General features: G+C 39.9%; 1 long non-coding RNA gene across 1 annotated transcript in view; it reads left to right on the top strand.

Moving 5' to 3' along the window:
• LOC122559544 (uncharacterized) overlaps positions 1–26,053 on the top strand; it is a 58,958-nt gene that overhangs the window by 23,926 nt on the left and 8,979 nt on the right. Inside the window, exon 2 of the long non-coding RNA XR_006314454.2 lies at positions 15,460–16,290. This is a non-coding gene — a long non-coding RNA (uncharacterized LOC122559544). The remainder of the gene's footprint in view (positions 1–15,459; positions 16,291–26,053) is intronic.

Raw genomic sequence — 26,053 nt, 5'->3', positions numbered from 1 at the left:
GAATTTCTGAAATGATTGCTTCTCATGCTACAGTCAGTATTGAAGAAATGGATGCTTAGTATTCATGCTCACAGCTACCCATAGACATTCTGTAAGCTTAGGAGTAGCAACCTGTTCTCATTTGACTTTGGATGCTGCAGGGTGCAATGTGGAGATGGCGAATGTTTGTGAGCAGGAAAAGCTTTTCAACTGATCAGATCGAAAAAATCTGACAGAGTTATGCAAAATCTGAACCAGTAATTAGAATATTTAACTCTAAAATCATGTGCAGAAAATTAAATAAAGTGCAGAATCACCAGTGATGAGCTCAGAGATGGGAAGGGAAAGGAAGCAATTAAGCAGGATACTGGAGTACCCAAACCCCACAGTCTCCCTGTCAGTACTAAATAGACATGGGAAGCTCCATGTCAACTTTAAATCATAGAGTCCCTATAGTGTAGGAAGCAGACTATTCAGCCCATCATGTCCACAACAACCCTCCAAAGAGGATCCCACCCAGACTCACCCCCCTAACCTATCTCTGTAACCCTGCATTTCCCTTGGCTAATCTACCTAACCAGAACATGACTGGACACTATGGGCAATTTAGCATGGCCAATCCACCTAACCTGCACATCTTAGGTCTGTTGGAGGAAACTGGAGCAAACCCCATACTAGACACGAGGAAAACATGCAAGCTCCACACAGACAGTCACCTGAGATGGTAATTGTCCTGGGTATCTGGAGCTGTGAGGCAGCATTGCTAACCACTGAGCCACCATGCCGCCTAATGTTTTAATCAACCCGCTAGAGATATTATGACACACGTCTAGAGCAGGTAGGACTTGAACGAGGCCTCTTGATTCAGAGGTAGGGACACTATCACTGAACTTCAAGAACTCCCAACCCCATGTTGCTTCACACCCTGCCAGTAAATGAGGCTCTTAAATAGCCAATTAATGACCACATAAAGACCTCATCCTCAGACCACTGACGTTAACCCAGCTCAGTCATCATAGGGCATGCATGGCAGTACGCAGTCAATTTGCCACCTCATTTGGGTTTGAGGGTTTGGTTAGTGATGTGGGTGGGATCCTTCAGTCAGTGGCACTCAGTGCCCATTGGTGGAAATGGACATCAGGAAGGGCAAGTGGCATTGAACATCAATACCTGCCATTGCTGCCAACCACCCACCTCCACAAACCCCTTTGCACAAAACTACTTCCCCCTCCCCCATATTATCCAACTACGGCAGTGGTCACTCCACCATTCTCAGCACCACTGCCAATCACCAAGTGTTAGTGGGCTCTGAATGTGCCCAGCTCATGGTGGCAGAGATCTGGCATTTACATTTGGCAGAGATTTCCCAGCACATCCAAATACCTCATCTACTGTGTCCGTTATTCTGGATGTGGTCTCCTCTACATCAGGGTGACAGAACGCCAACTCGTGGAGCATTTCAGGGAAACATCTCCGGGACATTAGCACCCAACAACCCACAGCCCTGTGGATGATCACTTCAACTTCCCCCCCCCATTCCCCCAAAGACATGCAAGTCCTGGGCCTCCTCCAACACCAAATCCAAGCCACCCAACAACTGAAGGAAGAGCGCCTCGTCCTCCGCCTTGAGACCCTTTAACACACAACATCAACATTGACTTTATTAGTTTCTGAATCTCCCCCCTCCCCACCTCATCCCAGATTCAACCTTCCAGCTTGGCACCACCCTCTTGACCTGTCCATCCTGTCACCTTCCTTCCCATCTATCTGCTGTACCCACCCTACCATTCTATCACTATCACCCCCCACCTGCATCCACCTATCACCTTTCCACATACCTTACTGATAAAATTAAATTGGCTGTGGCATTGAGATTGCTTGGCAACAATCAAGACTTATAACTGCATTAAAATTTACTTATATCTGAAGCACTGGCATATTTAACAGGTATCCAAACTAATAAATATAGAAAATACATTTGTATGGAGTTCATTGTCAAATCTATTAGTGAAGTATTGGTTGATTTCATTAATTTTGCAACTGTGCTTTTGCATGCCTTTTTTCAGGGATTTGCATAACCAGTGAGACAGAAGCACCCACCACTGCTGGCAGGCAGGGAAGAATTAGTGCCCTGCATTGTGGGAAGGGACATGGAGGCAATGCTGGATGGGCCATTGTACTGGCCTCTTGTCCAGGACCCATTGACTAGGTCACTACACTAGAGGATGCAACCTGCTTTGTGCAGTCTTAGCCATCGAGTAGAATAGACAGCGATGAAGGACGTTTGATGTCCTTTTCCATTCAGCCAGTGAAAGCACCACCATCTTCTCTCCTCACGGTTTATATTGAGAGGATTCCATCTCTAACTATCCTGACCAGCTGACTGTGTCCAAACCTCCGGAATGGTATTGGAGGTTGCCCTTGACTTACCGTGTCAGGTATACCCCCCACCTTCCACCATGCCCCCCCCTCATCCCGATCAAAAGAATTCCCCATATCTTGATTGAGTCCTGTGGATAAGTATGTCATGCTTCTTGGCTCTGGGTCTGCACTAGATGGTAAGGCAAGCCTGAAGTAATATGAACTAGTAGCTCTGGCTGAGAGGGCAAAGTGGAAGAAGACAAGACAGGAATGCTGTGAGCATGTAGGTAGGCTCACAGTGACTGGTCCAATGAGAGAAAGCAGAGAACCCTGAGATGCAGCCTAGTCCAGTCCATGAGCTGGGTGTGTATCCCTCAGCACTCCCTGTCCTTGCTGCAGCATTACAATGAGAATTGTCAGTGCACTCTGAAGTGCAGCATTGAAGTGGAGATATACCATGAGAGTTCTTGGACTCTGGCACATATCAGATGCCAACGTCGATGACCGTGGGGTGCATGTGGCTGGTACCCATGGAGATGTTGGTGCCCGATATCTAATGTGGAGGTGTTCCTGAGCAAGTGGAAGATTTGAAATCGCCAGGTACCTGATCTGATTTTCATGTTGGGAATTCTCAACAACTAGCTTGTTTGGTGTGTTTTGGACTTAGGAAGTTGAATACCAATGAGGCAATTGCAGCATTAATGGGATGTTTAACAGGTTAAAATTGCCCTTAATTGGCAACTCGCTGCTGCCTAGTGAGAATCTCACCTGGCCCTTCAGCCAATGCATTAAAGATGCAGCAAGTGCCTCCCAATATTGAGATAGGCTTCGCTGAATGACTTGTCTGGTTCTGTCACAAATCTCACCTTAGCTCACATCGTTCAGACCCCAATAAGATTTCGCCAAGACTGTGCAATATTTTGTCCTAAAACATGACATGCACTATGGCAATACTCATATGAATCAGTACATCAAACTAACAAAAAAGAAATTGTTATTTGAGCTATTTTCTCAGTTCACAGTCCTGCAAGTAATTAATCTGTATTTGGATCCTCATGGAGAAACAAGATAAATGTGTCCCTTTATTTAGAACAGAAAATAATGTTAATTAAAGTCATGAGAATCCTAATCTGCAGAGAGTTTAATGATTTCCAAGCTTTGAAGTTATTTAATCAATCACAATCCATCATCATTATCATCACACTTGATTTGTTTTTAGAATTACACTAGATTAGGTTAGATTAGATTACCATACAGTGTGGAAACAGGCCCTTCGGCCCAACAAGTTCCACACCGACCCGCCGAAGCGCAACCCACCCATACCCCTACATTTACCCCTTACCTAACACTACGGGCAATTTAGCATGGCCAATTCACCTTACCTGCACATCTTTGGACTGTGGGAGGAAACCGGAGCACCCGGAGGAAACCCACGCAGACACGGGGAGAACGTGCAAACTCCACACAGTCAGTCGCCTGAGGCGGGAATTGAACCCAGGTTTCTGGCGCTGTGAGGCAGCAGTGCTAACCACTGTGCCACCGTGCCGCCCAAAGGGAATTTTAAGGGAATAAGGGAATTTTAAGGGAATTTTATTCAGATGCTATGAGATTGGCAGAAGACCAGTCAGAAAGATTAGAGCACAAATTTTAATTTAGCATTTTTAACATGAAATTAAATAAACCTGATTTGTTCATCGTATACATCATATTTGGAAACCATTTTGAACCATGTATAGAGCTGATCTTATCATGGTTATATTGTATATTGCTAGAAATTAGAAAACTCAATTGAATTGAGGAGAGTGGAGTATATCTTTGTGCTGCAATGTGAGTCTTAGTGATTATTTTCTTTGATAGAAAGTCAGTTGACTCATTGCCACCCTTTTTGCATTAGCAAACAATGTAAAATGAAGTAAATACAACTAATGATCTTATTAATGTAGAGTACAGTAGTTTGATTCTATTTATGTGACATTATAAAATCCACATCTGTGGAGTAGAATTAGGATTAATAACTTCTGTACATGTCTTGAATATAAGCACTTCTTTGACTTGTTTCCTATTTACTGTTACCTTCTTATTGTTCTACAATTCTCATAATGATTATCAGTGCCACAAGCTCTCTTCCTTAGTTGCATTAACACTGTGGAGTAAACGTTCTCTATTCCTGGGTGTTTAGTTATTTTGAACTCTTGACTATCCCCTCTATTTCAAAGTCAGCGGTTTTCCTGAGGTAATATATGATTTTTTGGAGGGCATGTGGTACAGGGTCTTCCTTTCTGAAAATTTGGAGAAACATGAGCAAACTAATAAATAACTCTACAACCCATTCACTCAACAAACAGCTAAAAGAACTGTGCACAACCTGCATTCTAGGAAATATTTTAAAATAAATTTTCTTTCTTCACTAATGTTTGAAATATCAGTATATAAAAGACATTCAACCTACATAATGCAATTGTTATTCAAATCTTCCCAATTGAATTGTAGTGCTTCTATCATTCAACTGAGTACCAACATTGAATTTAACAGATGGGGTTGGGGAGTCCAGAACTAGAGGGCATAGGTTAAGGGTGAGAGGGGAAAGATTTAAAAGAGACCTAAGGGGCAACTTTGTAAAGTCTAAACCCTATATGCCCACTTTGGTGCAATGTGTGTATTTCAATCTAATTTATTTAGAACTTCTATTTCTCAATTTTGTGAGAGTCATTAAAGGAGCAAGTTTCAAAAAGTACCTAAAGTATGTATAAGTCTGAAATCTTAAACAGCATTGTTAATGAACTTTAAGATATCTGTCTCAACACAAACCTTAGTCTTTATGTTATGTGTTACATGAGCTAATACAGAGGAAAGCAAAGAGACTAGATCATACTGGCAAGGGTGTTTTACACGAGTGACAATGTCAGATAGAGTGATAAAAATTAAAAAATGTTTTAAGATGAACCTTGAAACTTACATTTCCCCTGGTGTAGGTGAGTGAAACTAATTGGAAATATTCACAGAAATCAGTTCTGCTGAATCTTGGCCCTTCTAGCACTCCATTTATTTTTTCTACTTCAAATTCTAAATATTGAGCAAAACAGTCACAAATTTATAGCTGTGCAAACAAATTCCAGCAGAATCCACCAGAATGATTCATGGCACCAGGTTAACTGTCTGACTCAGCACCCAGAGTCGAATGCAGAGGTGAATTTGAGGAGGTTGTGAAAAACTCTAGCTATAATAGCCCAGACGTTTTGACCAATAATTGTTTCTGCAGTGTAGATGGGAGTTGCTCATTGGGAATCCCTAATGTAGGGAATTGCCTGGTAAATTGAAGATTCTGGTAGGCAGTTTCCCCCTGCCTGAAACCTTCTAAAAGTAAACATTTAAATTGGAGATTCCTCTTCAGTTAATAGTTACTCAAGAATAATTAGACAATTAAAAACATAATGTATTAAGTCTAACCTAAGAAGATATGATTTTCTTTCAATTTACCACACACTCCCCAAAAAGCTGCCCAGACTCCTTACACAGCCCAGACTCTGACCTAACACCACCCTTCTGTCTGCCTAGGACTTGCCAGGTGAGGGGCATGGGGACTTGTTTTCAAAGTTTAGAAAGTAATTCACCAGAGTTGGAGGGTTTGAACTGTATGGACAGGCTGAATAGGCTGGGGCTATTTTCCCTGGAGTGTTGGAGGCTCAGGGGTGACCTTTTATAGACGTTTATAAAATAATGAGGGTGAATAGTCAAGGTCTTTTTTACCAGGGTAGAGGAGTCCAAAACTAGAGGGCATAGGTTTAAGGTGGGAAGGGTAAGATTTAAAAGGGACCCAAGAAACAACTTGTTCACACAGAGGATGGTGCTGCCAGAAGAAGTGTTGAAGGCTGGTACAATCACAACATTTAAAAGGCATCTGGATGGGTATATGAATAGGAAGGGTTTAGGCGGATATGGGCCAACAGGACTAGATTAATTTAGGATATCGGGTCAGCATGGATAAGTTGGACCAAAGGGTCTGTTTCCATGCTATACAACTGAATGCCTCTGTAAGTCATGGGGAGAGCAATGCAACAGAATGGGAAACAAGGGCAACATAGTGGCTCTGGGAAATCACTATCTGCCCTATGTCCAAATCGGCAATACACAGAAGTTAGAGCAAGGGTTCCCAGCCCCCACCTGACAGGTTGCCACACTCATCTACCAATCAAGCTGCCTTTTATTTATCCTGCCTGAAGTTGGGATAATTGTAGCCCAGGCAGGAAAAGATCCCTAATTGAAGAAACACTATGGACTTCAATTGACAGTGGGTCAGAATGTTATAGCTTGTGCCCAGAACTGAATTTGGGTGGAGGCTGAAAGGTAGCAGGGTCCTAAACCACCCCACCTCATTAAGTTGCCTTCAATCCACCTTCAGACCGACCATCTCCACGACCACAAGATTCCACCCTATCTCTCACGTCTACACAAAAATATCTGGAAATTTCAGCACATTGACTATGAGATAGTTTACATTTCTAGAGAGATTCAGAGATACCAAATGCTTTCCTGATATTTTGTGTGGGTATTTTTAATCAACTAGTTCAGGGATGTTATCACAGACCAGTTGGGAATTGAACCTAGGCCTCCTGGTTCAGAGAGAGGGACACTACCACTGCACCGTAAGAATCTTAGCATCTGGTACTTTATGTGAGCACCAATAGTGAATTTGCATCTGCTGCTCAGGTACGTTAAACAATTCTGATCTCACCTGATATCCACACTCCCAACGTTCAAGGAGAAGTTTGCCACCAGGAGCAAGGGACTCCAGTTGATTTTCCTCTTCTGATAACAGAGGAAACAAAGTTAACTGAAGCTCCCTCATCACTGCCCCAGATGATAGATCAAACAAGGATTTTAAATCCCTATAAGTCTCTGTTATCCACTGAATACATTCACAGAGTCTTCGGGAAAATCATTGGAATATGACTATCTTGTCTGTGTTGCTGATCATAACCTACAGTGACACTACTTCCACAGCAGCTTTAAGAGGCATCAATGAAGATAGGTTTTTAAGACGGGGACAAATGGGCATTATCCTTTCAGGTTGTTGGCCAATCATTTGTGCAGCTCATTTCTGCTATTGTTGTGTTGGACAAACTTGGACGATGATGGAAAGAAAATTTGCCCTTGTATTTATTGGTTTGTGATCTATCATTAATCTAAGACACACAGTATCTTACTTAAAATTATTGTGATGAAAGGTCAGTGTGTTGAAAACAACCCAAGGTTTACAGCACTATCCTTTTTTTTAATGCAGCCATTTATTTCTCCATAGAGCACAGAGGTTAAGCGACAATTTGATAAAGGGTCCAAAGTCGGGAGGGGTTTGATAGAGAAATAATGAGAAATTATTTCCAGTAGCAAATGAATCAGTGACCAGATGGCACAGATTTAAGAGAATTAGCATAGCAACCGAAGGAGCATGGGGGAAGAAAAAGCAGAAATTGCTGGAGAAACTCGGCAGGTCTGCAGGATCTGTGGAGAGAAAGCAAGGTTAACATTTCAGGTCCAGTGATCCTTCTTCAGTTACTGCCAGACCTGCTGAGTTTCTCCAGCAACTTCTGTTTTTGTTTCAGATTTCCAGCATCCACAGTTCTTCGTTTCTTTTTGTTTGGTGTCTCTAGGCACTAGGACATGAAGGTTGAAAAGAACCAATCATGACAAAAATTGAATACACAATGGGAAAAAAGGTGTTTGTGACAATGTGCAGAATTGGGGGATAATTGACTCCATCTCTGAAGGTTTGGTCGCAGAATGCAACAATACGAGGCCCTTTAAAAAGAAACAACTTTACACATAGCCCATACACTGTACAGGGTATACAGGGGCACCTCGATTATCCGAATACCAATTATCCAAAACTCGGACTATCTGAAGGAGATCTCAATGTCCCGGTAGAAACATTACATCAAAGACGTATTTCTAACAGTGATCGCGTCTTTTGTTTCCAGTGATTAAACAGGCACCGTCTCCAAATGACTGACTTCCCACCTCTTTCTCTCTCCCACACTTTCCCTGGAGTTCTACACAGGGGTGAACCCTAAAACCCCCTTCCCCAGATAATCTGATCAACATTGTCCCGTACAGGGCAGAGGTGGAACCTGTCAAAAAGTTGCAGTAAAAGGTTGTGTGTGTTTGTTTTCTGTTTGGAGACTCACCCCCACAAAGGCAGCAGCAGCAGCAGCAACAGTCTTGTTGTTGGTGTCCAGTCTGGCTGCCCTGGTGGGGGGGGAGGGGTGCGCATGCAGTATTGGATGGCAGGGGGGCAGTGATGGAAGGGGATGGAGCAAGTGGGGGGCAGTGTTTGGGGGTGGGGAGATGTTGGGGAGGGCACGGGAGCTGTTGGACGAGGGGTACAGTGCTGGACGGGGTTGGGGGGCGGGCAGGGGGCGATGTTGGATGGGGTTGGGGGCAGGCGAGGGTGGCGGTCTTGGACGCAATTGGGGACGGGCGGGGGGGCAGTGTTGGAGGCAGGGTCCCACACGCTGTGTGCTTCTGCAGTCTCCTGAACAGGGACAGACTTTAAAAACTCGGAGCCCCAGAGGAAAGGCATTGAATCATTTAACCGAATAATCAATTATCTGAACGAAATAGTGCACGCCCATCGCATTCAGATAATCAAGGTTCCCCTGTAGACCAGTGATATCCTTAATCCCTGGTCATCCTCATGTACACCTCCCTTAGGATCTCCTTGTCCCAGACATTTCTGCAAATCTAAAAACTTCTTTAGATGAGTGCCAAGTATCGTGTACCACAGAAATAAAAGTTCTGGGAGTTGTATATTATATCTTAGATAGACAGTTCTAGATAGGAGGTACTCCTATGGGAATCTGTGAGGAAATTAGAAGAATAAAAAAGTTAGAAGAGGTTCCAGCTTTGGGGGGAACAAATAAAGATGTCAAAATAGTAAAGGAGAATGCCTAGAAAAAGTGATTAAAAATGCTTCAATGGAAATACCTAACTCAATTTTTGATTAGATTATTTACAGTGTGGAAACAGGCCCTTTGGCCCAACAAGTCCACACCGACCCGCCAAAGCGCAATCCACCCAACCCATTCCCTTGCATTTACCTCTGTCCCTAACATTACGGGCAATTTAGCATGGCCAATTCACCTAACCTGCACATTTTTGGACTGTGGGAGGAAACCGGAGCACCCGGAGGAAACCCACGCAGACACGGGGAGAATGTGCAAACTTCACACAGTCAGTCGCCTGAGGCGGGAATTGAACCCGGGTCTCTGACGCTGTGAGGCAGCAGTTACTGCAAGTTAAAAGCAAATCTAACTGCAGTAATTGAAATATCTAAGGAATCCTCAGAAAATTGGAATCAGGAAAGGAAATAGGTATTAAAACTGTAATGGTAGTACAAAGAGAGCATCGTTTCTTTGACTTTACTAAAAAGGGAAAGGTGATCTGGATGTTCATGAAAAACTTTTTTTCGGATATTGATAAATCAGACCACTGGATGTTTTGAATGTTTTATCTCAAAAGAAAAGGTATTTCCTTTTACTCAAAGTCAAGGGGGAATGACAAGGCTTCGAAGACTGTGCAGCAGAAATTTACTGGTGTAAAACTTCAGATGGTTAGAAAGAGCAGGAAAGCTAAGATTGTTCTTCTTAAAGCAGAGACAATGATTGGGAGATTTGATAGCGATGTGCAAAATTATAACAATTTTTGGTAAAATGGATAGAAAGAAATTGTAGTGCAGAAAGGTCAATATATAAAGGACACAGATTTAAAGATAACAGGCTAAATGAAAACAGAAACAACACAAACAAAATAAATTTATTGATCAAATTGTAATGACGTGGAACGTACTGCTTGAAAGAATGGAGAAAAATGTAATGATTGTAATGAGGTCAACCAGATGAACCTCATAGAATATGAGTTCTCTGATTGGGGCTGTTAACCTGGGAGCCCTGGCTGACAGATAAGCTCAGGAGTGTCAGAGGTTCTGCTCACTCTGAGACCTGGCTCTGAAGGAGCTGAATCAATCAAGGACTCTCCATGTGAAAATAAGGGTGACATGGTGATGGAATACCAGCCTCTGTGGAAAGATTGGTCTATTTATGAAAGAGATTTAAGAGTAAGACTAAAAAGTGAAACGGATTCATGCATTACATGGAAAATATTTAGCAATTAGGAAACAGCAAGGAGAGGAATTAACTGGATAGTTCTTTCAAAGAGCCAGAATTAGCACAATGGAGTGAATGGCCTCATTTGGCACTGTGTGGTCCTATGAGTAATTATTTGGGCTGTTTCATGAAGTCTGGTTCAACAAGTTGTGCCAGTTCATACCGTTAATGCCATCTGCAATTCTGGGGAGTAGCTTGGGTAAAAGTATAAAACCTGAAAAGATATGAACAATATAATTTCTGAAGAAAATACTATTTTTTGAATGGGAATTTTAATGTGGGGTTAACGTTGAGATTCACTTCTGTAAGGGAGAAATGGAAGAGACCTGAAAAAACATGAAATTGAGTTGCTGGTAAAGTTGTCTGTCACAATCATATTCTGGATTGTTCTTTCGCCATTTTCAAGCCAGGTAACCATCAACATCTTTTCCATCGCACAGACATCACTTTACAAGGCAACATTTTTCTTCTTTATGCTCTGCAGTGGTGCCAAGTCTTCCCCTATGCCAAATCTTAGCTCATCTCAAGTTACAAATTAACCCTTTCTCCATGTGTTTACTATCAAGTGTGCACTACAAATTTCAGTCATGAACGTTGAAGTTACTTCACTGAACCAAGTCTTATATTCATGATCTATTATGGGCTGTGTCATCATACAGTCAGATCATTTAAATTCTTTTTAAACCAACTTTCAGCTTTTATAATTTTTATTACACTGCTAACCTGCTAATAGGCTGCAATAAGTATCATTATCAGCCTTCTCAGTATAGCAGTAAATGGTCAGCTTTTTCAATTCACTCATCAATGGCAAACTAGCACATTTAGGTTTTTCACAGAACCCCGCAGACCTCATCAGTACCATGTAGAATTCCAGTGAAGGACTACCATTATGTGAAGACCCCATGCATTGAGGCAACCATAGCCAGAATTAATATGGAGTGTTTCAGTTATTTACATGATCAAAGAAATAGCAACATAATTTTTGTGCCGTTGAATGTTTTAATGGGAAATTATGTAAATACTGGGATATAGAAAAGTGGCTCAGGGAAAAGGAGATCAGGATTGGCCTTATTGGTATCATGCAGGAGGTTGCTGAGGGCCACTGACTGAAATAGCATGAGATCAAGTGCTACACACAGCTAAAGGAAGCTAGGGCAGAGTTGAGGGAGGAGCAAATTACTGCAGATGCTGGAATCTGTACTGGAAACAACAAACACTGGAGATCACAATGAATCAAACAGCATCCATGGAGAGAGAGCAACCTAATATTTTGAGTTTGGATGATATTTCATCAGAGCTGAAGTGAGGTGTGGAGGGGACAACATTGATGCTGCAGTTTGGTGGTGAGCTTGTAGTGTGCTGTAGGTGGGTGTAGGGGGTGCTGCAGATAAAAGGGGTGGTGGGGGCAGGGTGGTGAAGTGGGGATAGGTAAATACAGGTAGAGAGTACGACCTGGTTGGTCAATGGGAGGAATTATCTGCAGCTTCCCCCTGCACCCACCCCCAGTCCCGAAGAAAGGTTACATTCGATATGTTGACTTCTCCAACTCCTGATGCTGCCTGGCTTGCTGTGTTCTTCCAGCCTCCTGCTTGTCTACCTTGAATTCCAGAATCTGCAGTTGTTTTGCCTCTAAGGACAGCAACTGGATGACCATGGTCAGGAAGCAGTTGCCTTTATTCTGGCGATAATGCAAAGCACACCAAATAGCACAGATTCATCTTGTGCCACCTGAAATTTTAGAAATAGCCTGAGATACTGTGTACAGAGATTACACATCTCGCAGGCAGCTCTCCAGAAAGTTGATCAGGGAGGCTGCTACACCTCAAGAGGAACTTACAATCTTCATGGCTCTATGCTTAAACCTATGCCTCAATAACTTAATAGGGTAATAATGGACATAGCATCAGGATGTGGAACAGGTTTGGAGTGGAAATAGGGACCAAATGTACCTGGGGATAGGTTTATTGAAAGCAGAGGTAAGGGTAATCAAGCTAACAGAGATAAGCCATTAGCCATCTCGTGGTGGCCGGACCATCTGAGTCATAATTAGACTGATAACATTTTACAGTGAAAAGTTAAGAATTAATTTATTATAGCAAATATTTCAAAGACTACATTTCAGATCTCTGGAGCATGGTCTTTCCAGGTCTTAAATGCTGTAACATAATCTGGAACACTGACAGAAACTCAATACATTTATATATATATATATATATGTTTGTGTGTGTGTGTGTGTTCTTTGCAGTTTGGCTTGAAGAAGTAGAAACTTTCAGGATAGCAACTTTTAATTAAATATACAACCTGCTCCATGTCACAACAATAACTTGAAATTGATTTCATTCTCCATTGTAGCACTTCAATCCCCGCACAAATACACTCAATGTCGCTGAGCCTGAAATTGGTGTTTTCTCCATTTTGTCAAGTTGTCATTCAGTCTCACTCAAGGAGTTTCTCCTGTCAAAACAAAATTGAGCAATTTTGGCATTTTATTATTCCTCAAAAAACTAATCATGAAACATATATTTGTTCACTACTAAAACCATAGAAGCATAGGACTCATGCAGATGCTTACATTTCAAAATATGACTGAGAAGAAAAACACATTTTGTCAAAGCTTTGCATCTTGCACATATCAGTACAATTTGCAAATGTCATGGCCTAAGTGCAGGAAGAGAAATCCCAAAGAAAATTATGTTTACTTCTATATTTCTGTGTCAAACTTGTTTTTCTTTTTAAAATGCACAATATTTCTAGATCATAAAAAGGTTAATCACATGATTGTATTTTTAGAAGCTTCCAAATCCCTGCATTACATGGAGGTTCTAGTTAAATCTGATACAAAGGGCTTGCTGTTGAGCACTCTGCTTTCAACCAGCTCTAGACAGAGGAAAACATCAAAATTCATCAGGCTGAAACAAACAATAATGCTTTTACAGTTATTTCATCACCTTTCAAAGGAAACTCTGATGGTAAAGCTACACCATTAGTTTAGCATCCAAAAATGGGGGAAATTATGAATGAAGAAATGGCAGACGGATTGAGTACATGTTTTGGTCTATCTTTTCAAAAGAAAACGTAAGTTATTTCCTAGAAATGTGAGAGAACCAAGGGGTTTAGTGAGAGGAAGGAATTGAAGAAAATCAGTATAAATAAAAACTAATGATAATCTGCATCCCTGAGTATTAAAGGATGTTGGGCCTGAAAATATTATAGGCATTGGTGGTTAGCTTCTAAAATACTACAGAGTGTGGAGCTATTCCTACTGATTGTGGGTGGCAAATGTAGCTGCACTATTTAAAAAATAAAAGGGGGAGAAAAAAACACAGAGAATTCCAGACCAGTTAGCCCAACATCAATACTAGAGAAAATGCTAGAATCTGGTATAAAAGACATGATTATGGAACACTTGGAAAATGTTAACAGAATTCATCAAAGCCAGCAGGGGCTTATGAAAGGGAAATTATGCAGAACTAATCTTCTGGAGCTTTTCTGAGGATATAACTGGAAGAACAAATAAGGGACAATCAATGCATGTGGTGTATTCAGATTTGAAGAAGGTTATGGTAAGTCCCACATAAGAGCTGATGACACAAATTTCAGTGGGATAGTGGGTTGTGAACAGGATGCGAGGAAGCTTTAAGGGTGATCCAGACAGTTTCAGTGTGTGGGCAAACACGTGGTACATGCAGTATTATATGAAAAAATGTGAAGTTATACATTTCGGTGTGAAAAACCCTGAAAGGCAGAGTATATTAGCTTTTATTGGTAGACGGATTGAGTTTTGGAGCCATGAGCTCATGTTGCAGCTGTACAAAACTCTGGTGCAGCCACACTTGAAGTGTTGCGTACAGTTCTGGTCACTGCATTATAGGAAGGATGCAGAAGCATTGGAAACGGAGATTTACCAGGATATTGCCTGGTATGGAGGGAAGGCCTTCTGAGGAAAGGATGAGGGACTTGAGGCTGTCTTTATTAGAGAGAACAAGGTTAAGAGGTGACTTAATAGAAGCATACAAGATAATCAGAGGATTACATAGGATGGACAGTGAGATCCTTTTTCCTCGGATGGTGATGGCTAGCACAAGGGGACATAGCTTTAAATTGAGAGGTGATAGATGTAGGACCGAAATCAGAGTTGGTTCTTTACTCAGAGAGTAGTAAGGGTGTGAAATGCCCTGCCTGCAACAGTAGTGGATTTGACAACATAAGAAGAAATCTTGGTGTCCTTGTACAAGAGCCAATGAAAGTAAACAGGCACACTCAGCAAATGATTAGGATACAGCAAACAGTATGTCACCCTTCATTGCAAGAAGATTTGGGTTTAGAAGTAGGAATCTGAACAGATCATATTCAATCAACATGTATTTTGCATGTGAGATTGAATTTTCTTAGTTATTGAACCTGCCACTGTTCTCACCCTGACTTTAGTCAGCTGAATTCCTGCCTGACAATCCACAATTTAACCCCAACTGCATGATTCCATTTTGTTTTTGTTGCTACCCCAGAATGTGACTTTCCATCTTCAATCCCTTTTCCAGACCTCATGAACCTTGAGAGGATGCCAAGATCGTAGATAGCTGGAGTGGTAGCCCATCTCCACAGCAAGCAGAACACCTCTGCAGCTCACAAGATGTTGGAGATGCAGTTTTGACAATTTCAGTCTGTTCCCAAGGCAAACTTTTTTGGGTGGATCTCTAGATTGCACATTTAATATTATGTGTCTAAGTGTAAGTTGACTACCCATTTGTTCATGTCTTGAACAAAGAGCGTGTGTATAACATTACAAAAGCAAAATACATGTGACTCCAGACCACAGCCACGTGCTTAATTTTTAAATGCTGTCTGGCACTTGGTGCTGGCCTAGCCCACATCTCCTAAATGAATAATAAAAAATCTTAATATTTTCCAATTCAGGTGAAATATTATCAACCTGCAAGGTAACATCTTTCTATATTTACAGATACAGCATGGCCTGCTATGGATTTCCAGGAATCAGAACATCACAGGAATGAACTCAAGATCTATTTTGTCCTCCCACTCATCTGCTGATTTCTTGCTCTTTTCCATGACATTTGCTTGATCGCTGCCTCTTTTGACTATGGAGCCTCCTTAAATTTATCATTGATTTCCTAAAAAGAAAACGTGGCATGATTTTAACATTTCTACTTCCTCCCTGTTTATCACGCTCTTTTTGAAGTATTTGTATGAGTATTCACTGTATTTTCTCTGCATTTTTAAAAACTTTCTTGTTAACATTCAGAAAAAAGCCCATCTTTAAAACTTAAAATTATAAAGTTGCAACAGCAATTCAGACTACAGAGGTGAACTTAGAATTGCTTATCTACATGCTACTGGTGTGGTTTCTCTTCTATAGCCTATGAAGTGATGGGAACCAATTTCCAAATCGCTTTAGTTCACTGTGCACTACATATCCCAATGGCAACTAACATGAAAAACAGTGAATAAACCTCATCATTGTTGTGTTGTTTCCAGCCTGGAAGCATACAACATTTTCTTGGCACTTACGGTGTGGTTGTACATTTTTTTTGGGAGAGACACAATGTGAAAAGATTACTTCTGCTGCTAGACTTCTTTTTGATAAAATGAGAATCCCTGTAACTGGATTTTCTCAGAACAAACATGCTTGCAGTTCTTCTGAATGCTGCCAGCACAAATAGCTCAGCACCAGTGAGTTTGGCACATTAACACTGTGAATCTACAGAAGGGCTGGTTCAGCGATTACCACACAGGACCTCTTCACAAGATAGCAGTTTGGAATTCTTTATTAGAGGTGAGATTTCAATGTTCTTTTGAATCTGGTTTTTGAAATGTTGGATTTTATTTAATCACAAAATTAAATATGAAGATCTGATGACAAAATCAACATGCAAGATTCCTGTCTCTCTAGACAGATTGATATTGACAAAACTGAACTGGTTGGATAAAGAACACATATGGTAGATCTGTGCATTATGTTTCATGCAACTAAAGTGCAGAAAGGAAAATCTAATACGGAAACCACACACCAGCAAACATACCCCGCCTTATGTTGTTACTATTGAGGCTAAAGGTTTCAATCTGTTTCATGTGGAGACTCCAATATGTTTATGTCCTGGAGAATCACATGTATGAAGTTATGTTGTTGGCGGAGTTTTGACTGCGGGTTCTGAAGCTTGAACAGCAGCTGATTCCTCAACAGTACATCCACAAACTTGAGAACTATGTCAGTAGTATGATTTTGAAGGTGGTCATTCAGTGCTTAATATCTGTCCTTGGGAAAATGTTAGTTTATTGTAAAGGATGTAACACATAACATCAACAGAGTCAGCACAGCCTCATGAAGGAGAAATCATATCTGACAAATTTATTACAGTTCTTTAAGGAGGTAAAAAGCAGGGTCGATAAAGAGGAACCAATAGATGTAACATATTTGGATTTCCAAAAGGTATTTGATAAGGTACCACACATAAGGTTACATAATAAGATGAGCCCATGATATTGGGGCAGTACATTAACATGATCAGAGGATTGCGTAACTAATATAATTCAGAGTGAGGATTAAGTGGGCTATTCTCAGTGCCACAGGGATCAGAACTAGGGTCACAATCATTTACAATATATATTAATGGCTTGGGAGACGGATCTGCAAATGATGCAAAATTTGCAAATGACACACAAATAGGTGGAAGGCAAATGGTCTACCAAGGAATATGGACATGTTAAGGAAGCAGGCAAAAGCTGGCAGATGGAATATAATGTGAGAAAACCTGAGAGTATGCACTTCAGCATGAAGAATAAAAGACTACAGAATGCTGCAGCACAGAGGGATCTGGGGATACTTATCCAGGAATGTTCATGCCCAATAGGCTTCTCTAAAATACTAGTTTCCAAGTCCAGGTCATAATAGGGAAGGCAAATGGAATGTTAGCCTTTATTTCAAAGGGAATGGGGTGTAAAGATAGGAAGGTCATGCTATAACTAAAGAAGGCACAATTTAAACCATAACAGGAATACTGTGAACAGTTTTCTTCCATTATCTATGGAAACATATATTGGCATTGGAGTTATTAATTCACTAAGATGATGCTAAGTATGGAGGAGAGATTGAGCAAGTTATGCTTATACTCTTTGGAGGTTAGGAGAAACATGTAAGAGGGCCTGACAGGGCAGATACAGAAAGGTTGTTTACTCTTGTGGGAGGAATCTCAGAACAAAGGGCATAATCTCAGAGTAAGGAGTTACATATTTAAGATAGAAATTAGGGGGATTTTCTCTCAGGTGGTAGTGAATCTGTGGAATTCTTTACCACAGAGGCCTGTTGAGGATGGGCTGTTCGATATATTCAAGGCTGAGTTAGACAAATTTCTAATCATTAAGGAAATCAAATGTAATGGGGATAAAACAGGATGCAAAATTGAGGATTATGAGATCAGCCTTGATCTAATTGAATGGCACAACAGACTCATTGGGCCAAATGGCCTGTTTCTGCTGGTATATCTTATGATCTTAAGAAGCTGGACAGAAGGAAAGGGGTATCAGTGGGAGAGCATCTTGGTTAAAGTAATCATAATTCAGTTAGATTTATTGTAGCTCTGGAGTGATAGACTGAGAGTAAACGTTTTAAATTAGGGAAAGGTCAGTTTTGCAAAGTTGTGAAGGAAAAGTGGATCGGAAACAACTGCATCAAGGTAAATAGGATCAATGTAATGAAATATATTCAAAGAAATGATGGTGAGAAGTTCAGAACATATATGTTCCAGAAAGAAACAGAACGGACTCCCAAATATAGATGTTAAAAGATGAAAAAGGCAAATAAAGAAATTTTGTGTCAAATACAGATGGCTCAGTAGTACAGAAAATGTAAGGTTGTTTTGAATTTACGGGAGTGAATTTAAAACATTGGAAGGTTGAAAAACAAAGAACATGAAAATAAACATGAAAAGAACATGAACAAGTAAACCAAAGAAATCCAAAAATGTTTTATAAATAGAAATAGAGCAGGCTGAAACTAAGGAGAGAGTAGGGTCAACTGGAAGCAACAAGTTCATTTGAGTGTAATGGTGAAGGACATGAACATGGTCTGAATGAATACTTGGTATCTGATTTTAAACAAATGGGGGATTATACAGAGATTGTGGTTAAGGAGAAGAATATGCAGTATTGCACAGTTAAAACATTGTGAGAGAGAGAACATGAAGGAGTATAACATATTTGAAATAGATAGTTGCCAAACCTGAATGAAATGTATGTCAGGCTGCTAAGAAAAGCAAGAGTGAAAATAATAGAGGTTTGACCATCATTTTCAAATTCTTTCTGTATACAGAGGAACTTTGATTATCCAAAGGACTTGGATGGGGAGTATTTCATTTGGGTAATCGAATTCCAGATAACCAAATTCTGGATAACATAGTTTAGCTGAGCATCGGGACTTTGTGATCTTGCTGGATAATCTGATATTCGGATAATTGAATGCCGGATAATCGAGGTTCCTTTGTATGTGGTGCTGGAGGATTTCCAATGTATCATTATTAAAAATGGGGGGAAAACAAAAAGGAATTTCAGGTCATTTTGCCTAAGTTCAATGATGGGAAAAAACGTAGTTTACACTGTACTTTCAAATATATTCATAACATTTTAATGTGCACAGATTAATCAAAGACAGTCAGCATGGATTTAATAAGGGAAGATCTTGTCACAGTGACTCTTGAACCTTTTATGATTGTAATGTGGAGAGTTGGTGTGGTAGCCCACTTGATGCAATGTGCATAACCTTTTGTGATGATTTTGACAAGGTGCCACGCGGAAGAATGGTCAGAAAAGAAAGCCCATACATACCAGATGGCTGAATTATTTGATTGATAGAAATATAAGCAAAGCAACATGGAAAATAAGATCTGGAGTAGGTGACTTGATGCTGTGAATCTGCTCCACCATTCAATATGAATATAGCTGCTCATCCAAATCAGTATCCAGCTCCCATTTTCTCCCCAAACCCTTTGATGCCTTTAGCCCGAAGAACTATATCTAACATCTTCTTGAAAACATTCAATGTTCTGACCTCAACTACTTCCGTGGCAGCAAATTCCATAGCTCACCACTCTCTGGATGAAGACATTTCTCCTCATCTCAGTCCTGAGAGGCCTACCCTGTATGCTTAAAGTGTGACCCCTGTTTCAGAACTCCCAGTCATTGGGAACATCCTTCAAATGTTTACCCTGTCTAGTCCTGTTAGCGTTTTATAGGTTCCTATGGGATTCCCCCTCACACTTCTAAATTTCAGTGAATATTGTCCTTAATCTAGTCTCTCTTCAGTCAGTCCTGTCATCTCCAGTAAGGTAAAAGTGAAGTCACCATAGTCTGAGAAGATTGAACTCTTGTTAGAGAGAGAGATAACTGGTCGTGAATTTAATCTGAGGATCACCATGTTTCAGGTGAGAAGGTGAGGTTGAGAAAATAGGACCTTCATGATAACTTCAGCTGGTGTAGAAATTGAATCCATGCTGTTGGCATCACTCCACATCACAGACCAGCTATCCAGCCAATGGGGTTAACTGACCCCTTGCCATCCCAGGGTTCCTGATGAAGGGCTTTTGCCCGAAACGTCGATTTTCCTGCTCCTTGGATGCTGCCTGACCTGCAGCACCACTCCGAATCTAAACCCCCATCCCAGGAATCAGTCTGCTAAATCTTCATTGTTCTTCATTCATAGCCAGCACATCCTTCCTCAAATAATGAGACCTGGTGTCGTTTCACTTAGGCACGCTACAGTTGCAGCAAGTTATCCCTGCTCATGTATTCAAATCCTCTTGCAATGAAGGGCAGCATTCCATTCACTTTCTTCACTATCTGCTGCTCCCGCACGCTTACATTCAGCGAATGGTGTACAAGGATACCTCAGTCTCATTGCACCTCCCCATTCACAATCTATTGCCATTCAGATGACAATCTGTCTTTTTGCTACAAAAGTGGATAACCTCACAGTTATCCACTTCATATTTTATTCACAAAGCATTTGCCCACTCACTTAATTTGTCCACATTGCACTGAAACATCCCTGCTTCCCTCTCACAGTTCACCTTTCCACCCAGTTTTGTGTCATCTGTGAACTTGGAGATGTTACATTTAGTTTCCTCATCTAACCATTAATATATATTGCAAAAATCTGGGTCCAAGTACTGCTTTTTCCCATTGTTTGTTTCCTGTCTGTCAACTAGTTCTCTATCCATTGTCAGTTTACCATCGCAATTCCATGAGTTTTAGCTTTTCATGCTAGTCTCATATGGAACCTTATCAAAAGCCCACTGCAAGTCCATTTAAACCACATCTGAGGATCAAAAATTTGAATTTAGGCTGTTGTCAGAAGCAACAAGTATATGTAGATTTTTATTAACCACAAAATGGCTTTTCAATTTAAAATAACACAAAATGTTAACCAACAAAATGGCTGCAAGTAATGATTTGACTCTGTGAACTTGAACTGATGCTTTGCTAAGTTGGTTGTATCTAGAGATAATAGAGAACAATGGATATTTCATTATATTTTCATAAGACAATGATTTGGCATTTGAACTAACCTTGAACTGCTAGCATGAGATGGTGAACTACGTAAATTAAGAACCCTTTCCCAGGAAATATCATTGGATTAACCTGCTGCAAATCATGTCACCTTATTACATGTGATTGGTGTTTTCTTGTAATTAAGGCTATACTATCTCTTAAAAAGACATATAAATAATGTGTAATTTTCGACTGTAATTGCGCCATTTCTCCACGGAACACAGAAGCTTTTAACCTCCGTGTTGCTGCACAAGTCTGTGCCAGGCTGCCTTAATTTATTAAACTGGTAACCTTGCTTTAAACAGACCATACTCCTAGTGATTCTTTTTGACTGATCCCAAGACCGTGAGGCCCTGCAAGGGGGTCTAGATCATCATATCCACTGACTCTCCCATGGCAATTCTACCAGTTACATCCTTAAAAAATTCCAGTAGATTTGTCAAACATAGCTCTGTCCAAACTTATATTTTTCATGTTCTCTGTTATTAAATCTTTCATAATGGACCCATCATTTTCCCCACTAGCAATGCCAGGCTAACCAATCTATAATTCCTTGTTTTCTCTCTACCTCCCTTTTTAAATAGTAGGGCTACATTAACTTCTCTTGAATTCATATGAACTGTTTCAGAGCATATAGAATCTTAAAAGATAACCACCAATGCACCCACTATTTCCTCAAGTACTCTGGAATGTAGATTATGAGCCTTTACTCCCATCAATTTCCATCGCACCATTCCCTACTAACACTGATTTACTTCAGTTCCTCCATCTCACTAGACTGTGTTTCTCAACATTTTTGGGATGTAATTTGCATCCTCTTTGTGAAGACAGAATCGAAAATATATATATTTAGTCTGCCATTTCTTTGTTCCACATTATAACTTCCTCTGTTTTAGGATTGGTTATCTATTTAGCCTTCTTAAAGGGCTCAGTATATTCAATTTTTGGAGGCTTTGTTGACACAAGCACATAATAGAATTTTATTACACATGTTTCACTTAGCTCCAACTTTCTTAATGGATTCAACTCTCTAGGGTATTGTTTACACAGCTATAATTGGTAGTTTTTGAGCTTTGAATAACTTTATATTTCCTTAAAGTGTTTCTAAACACCTGCTTGTTTGTTTTGATGAGATTAAAAAGTATTTAGAGGACCTTCCCTAAGTATGGATTGACAGTTAGCATTAATTGACAGCTTTATGAGTTGTTAAATTGGACTTCTTTTTAACAGGAATTTGAAAGTTTATTTGCTTCCTTTATCAGCTGTCTGGGAGCTCTATATGTTATAAAGCTCACTGGTTCTGTACTTAGTGAATATTGGAAGACTGCTGAGCAGATGTAAGGACATTGAAGCAATAAACCACAGGGGTCTATAACACGTTAGCATCCAATTCTCCATGCTCTAGAATGAAGAAGAGAACATTCTCCATTTTTAGAAAGTACTCTAATACATCTGAACTCCATCACAAATTTAATGACCCATGTGGTGGGAAAAGCGTGTACTTTCTTTGTGCAATGGCCATTCAAGAACAAATTGGACTACAGGGTATTTTTAAAAATGGAAATGGTTTCCAAATTAATCATATCGTTAGGTTCCAAGAAATGTCCCTCTGGTCTTGTATTGCGTTGGGGATGAACACCTAATAAGGAAAGAGTAAATTGAAAGTTATTTGCACTTGGGTTGTTTTTAGCTTATGATTTTCCACATGTCAGTCAAGAAAACTAAGACTTCATGTGAAAAATAAAACAGGAAAAGTTATTTTCAATCAGAACTGTTTTCTAATTAACTATCGTATCCCCCAGATTTCTTTCCCTTGTATTCAAGGGGATTCCTTTCATTTAAATATTATCAACGTGCAGAGAAACCATAATATAATGCTGCTTATATTACTTGCTCACTTGTCTATTAATGACAAAGACCTACTATCAATTATTGCATGAAAATGTATGGGATTTTCTCATTCATAGGTCATTAGAGTTGTGACAGCGCTTGGATGCAGTAAAGTGCTTTCTCTGAATTGTATCACAATCAAAAAGTGGCTACAACTGTTAACTTTGATCACTCTTCGTTCCACAAAACAAAGTCAATTATGTTGGGATTCCTTGTCATTTTCTTCCTGCTTCCTGTTCAACACTACTGAAGCTTTGAGATTTTACACTTTTTGAGGATCCGATGGATAGTCCTGGAAACCTTGATGTTTTTGACTGATTTAAAATAACAGTGTGTTTTTCTGCTTTTGGCTACAGTTGAAGTCATTTGTCTTTCAGGAACTATTCTGTAAGGGGTCCTATGACCATTTTAAAGCCAAATTAGATTTTTTAAACAAAATATTTAATATTATAACTGTGTATTCGTGACATCTTTCTAAAGGTCTCTGACTCCAGTCTAAGCATCCCAAATAGTCCAGGACTTTCCTGAGGAGGGGACAACCATTTGTCCTATCTCCATCAAATTTGCAGAGGGTATGAAATCCCACCCTTCCAATGGAAGAGGCAAGAGCAGGGTCACTGACTGTGGTCTCACTCCTCACATCTTAATGGCAGGGCCATAACAATCCCACAAGGAGGGAATGCAGGCCAGAAATCTTGGAGTTGTGTTCTGCCAAGTCTTTTTAAAACTCTCCACCACCATTCAGACACAGACGGAGACATAAGAATCCAGGGTGTTGTCCTCAAAGTTTTATTAAAAGACTTGTCATGTCAAGAGAGATAGAAGGAAGACAATATAACACTTACATCAGTGTACCAATATGCTATTAACATTGGCATCATTAACCAGTGTGTGTCATGGAATGAATGATTCTTCCTTTCTATACATCTGAAATCCTCATCATTGAATTATGATCATGCATTCCTCTTGCTGAGTGAGACTCAGGTGGCAAAAACCTTAGTTTAAATGTACTAAGATTGATAGAACGAAAGGCATTCCATCTGATAGCCATAATGATTCTACATGAGATAGGTCTGTACATCTTAATCCTAGCCCACATGAATCCAAATGGTCATTATTCCTGAAAGGAAACCTCAGTTAGCAGGTCTAGAAGGACGCTTTAGAACTATTAACCTATATTTGCATCTCAAGCTCCATAAGCTCACTTTATTTTTAAATAAGTACCAATAGCAAAATCATAAAATAACTGGCTGAAAGCTGTACAAATTGAAAATTCTTCCTTCAAACATGATCAATGGTGAATATTAAGACATTGCTTTTGCAGTTCTTAACTCCAAGCAGCTGATAGTGTCCTGGGAAATCAAGCCAAGGTTTATATTTAAAGTTTGAACTAAAAGATATATTGCAAGGTAAATTGTTGGGGTTTTATTCCACAGATGGTCCAAGAGCAGTACAACAAGGGTAAAGAAAGAAAATATCATGACTGACTTTATTACAAAACGTGTATATATAATACCTTCAAAAATCAAACAAAATGGAACCACGCAAGCAAATGTACAGCCTTCAGACAATGATGGCTTAAATTTGAAGCCCAGAAAAAGAGCAGAATGAAGCCAATTTCTCTGGAGCATTTTTTAAGCTTGAAAAGAATTAACCAGCACAGCAGTATAATATTCTAAGAATGAAATACTACAATGTTATGAAATGTATGAAGCCAAATTACTCTGTGTAGTTCATTTTGATTTACGGGGACTTTTTTTTTAAACTGTGCACTTTAGTGCATTTTCAGTGAATGGAAGACAATAACAAACAGGTCAAAATGCCAGACTGAAGACAAAGCTGCATGTCTAATTACATTTTTTTTATACATACTCAGCTTAGTTAATTAGTGCCATCAGTAAGGAGCAGGTTTTTCTCATAAAACTGGCTGCAAATCCTACCAATGTGCCTCTGTTATGATAATATGAGATCAAGGCTTTCACAAACGAGAACAAGCATTTGCTGAACATTTTAGATAAAACGCTCTTTTAAAAGTCCTGTTTCTGCACATATTTCTAACAATTCGGGAGGTGTACCTGTGAAATCCAGCTCCTATGGACAAGAGTAGACCATTGAACCCCTCGAACCTACTCTACATTTCATTTAGAACATGGTGAATCTACCTTACTTCCATATTCCTTAACTCCCTTCCCCGAAGTAAATCTATTAACCTCAGTTTTGAAATTTTAACAGTGACCTAGCTTCTAATTTTTTTAGAGATGTAGCAAATAGGAACAGGAGTTCCAATCAGCCCAACCCACATTAGAAGTGGTATCAACTCAACTGATTTAAAATAAACCAGTCCCTACAGTTAATGTAAGGTCATTAAATAGCTGAAAGCACTAGGAATTAAATGTTTCTTTCACCCATCGTCAATGAGAAAAAATACCAGGCCTCAATTACTCTGTTCCCAATTCCAAATGCAAACAGCAGGGTGCTAATACCATTCACACACTGCAGTTAATCTCAGCGTGAATCACTACAAGTACGTTTGAGCAGAATTTCTTACCCTTATGCTAAAATGTAGCTGTAATTATCTGCTGCCATAGCACAAATTTCTTTGGTTTGTTGCCTGTAATTTATTTGAGAAATACCAGTTCTCAGTGAACATCACAGCAATTGGATCAGACTAGGAATTTTTCTGAATTGGAAAATTCTAATTAACATTCAAGAGCAGCAGCCAGCAAGTTTGCACACTTGGATAGAATTGAAGGTCCAATTTATCTAATTGTTTGTATCGAGCTGTGTGCGTTAATAATCAGTGGGAATCAGATCCTGAGGAAATGGCCCCTGTTGATAGCATCTCGAACCAGCCAGTAATGTGGAGTGTTTTAAGAAAAGGTTATAAAATATTTCTACTGTTGAAAAGCTACTTTCTTGGTGCATAATACTTTGATCATATCTTTGTGATCGTTCAACCAAAATCCAAAAAGATTCTTTAGTAGATTCAAAATTATGGACAAGATTTCTGTGCTTTTCCATTTATATTACCCAAACCTTTCCAATTGATTGAAATATCTGGGGATCTTTCTAACACGATCTCATCTCTTCACCTCTGTCAATTTATG

The sequence above is a fragment of the Chiloscyllium plagiosum genome, unplaced genomic scaffold (assembly GCF_037043375.1).
Source record: "Chiloscyllium plagiosum isolate Xiang-an unplaced genomic scaffold, Cpla_swu_hap1 HiC_scaffold_19, whole genome shotgun sequence".
Classification (NCBI taxonomy): Eukaryota; Metazoa; Chordata; class Chondrichthyes; order Orectolobiformes; family Hemiscylliidae; genus Chiloscyllium; species Chiloscyllium plagiosum.
Note: the sequence above shows the minus strand (reverse complement) of the source record. Positions and strands in the feature narration are given on the sequence as shown.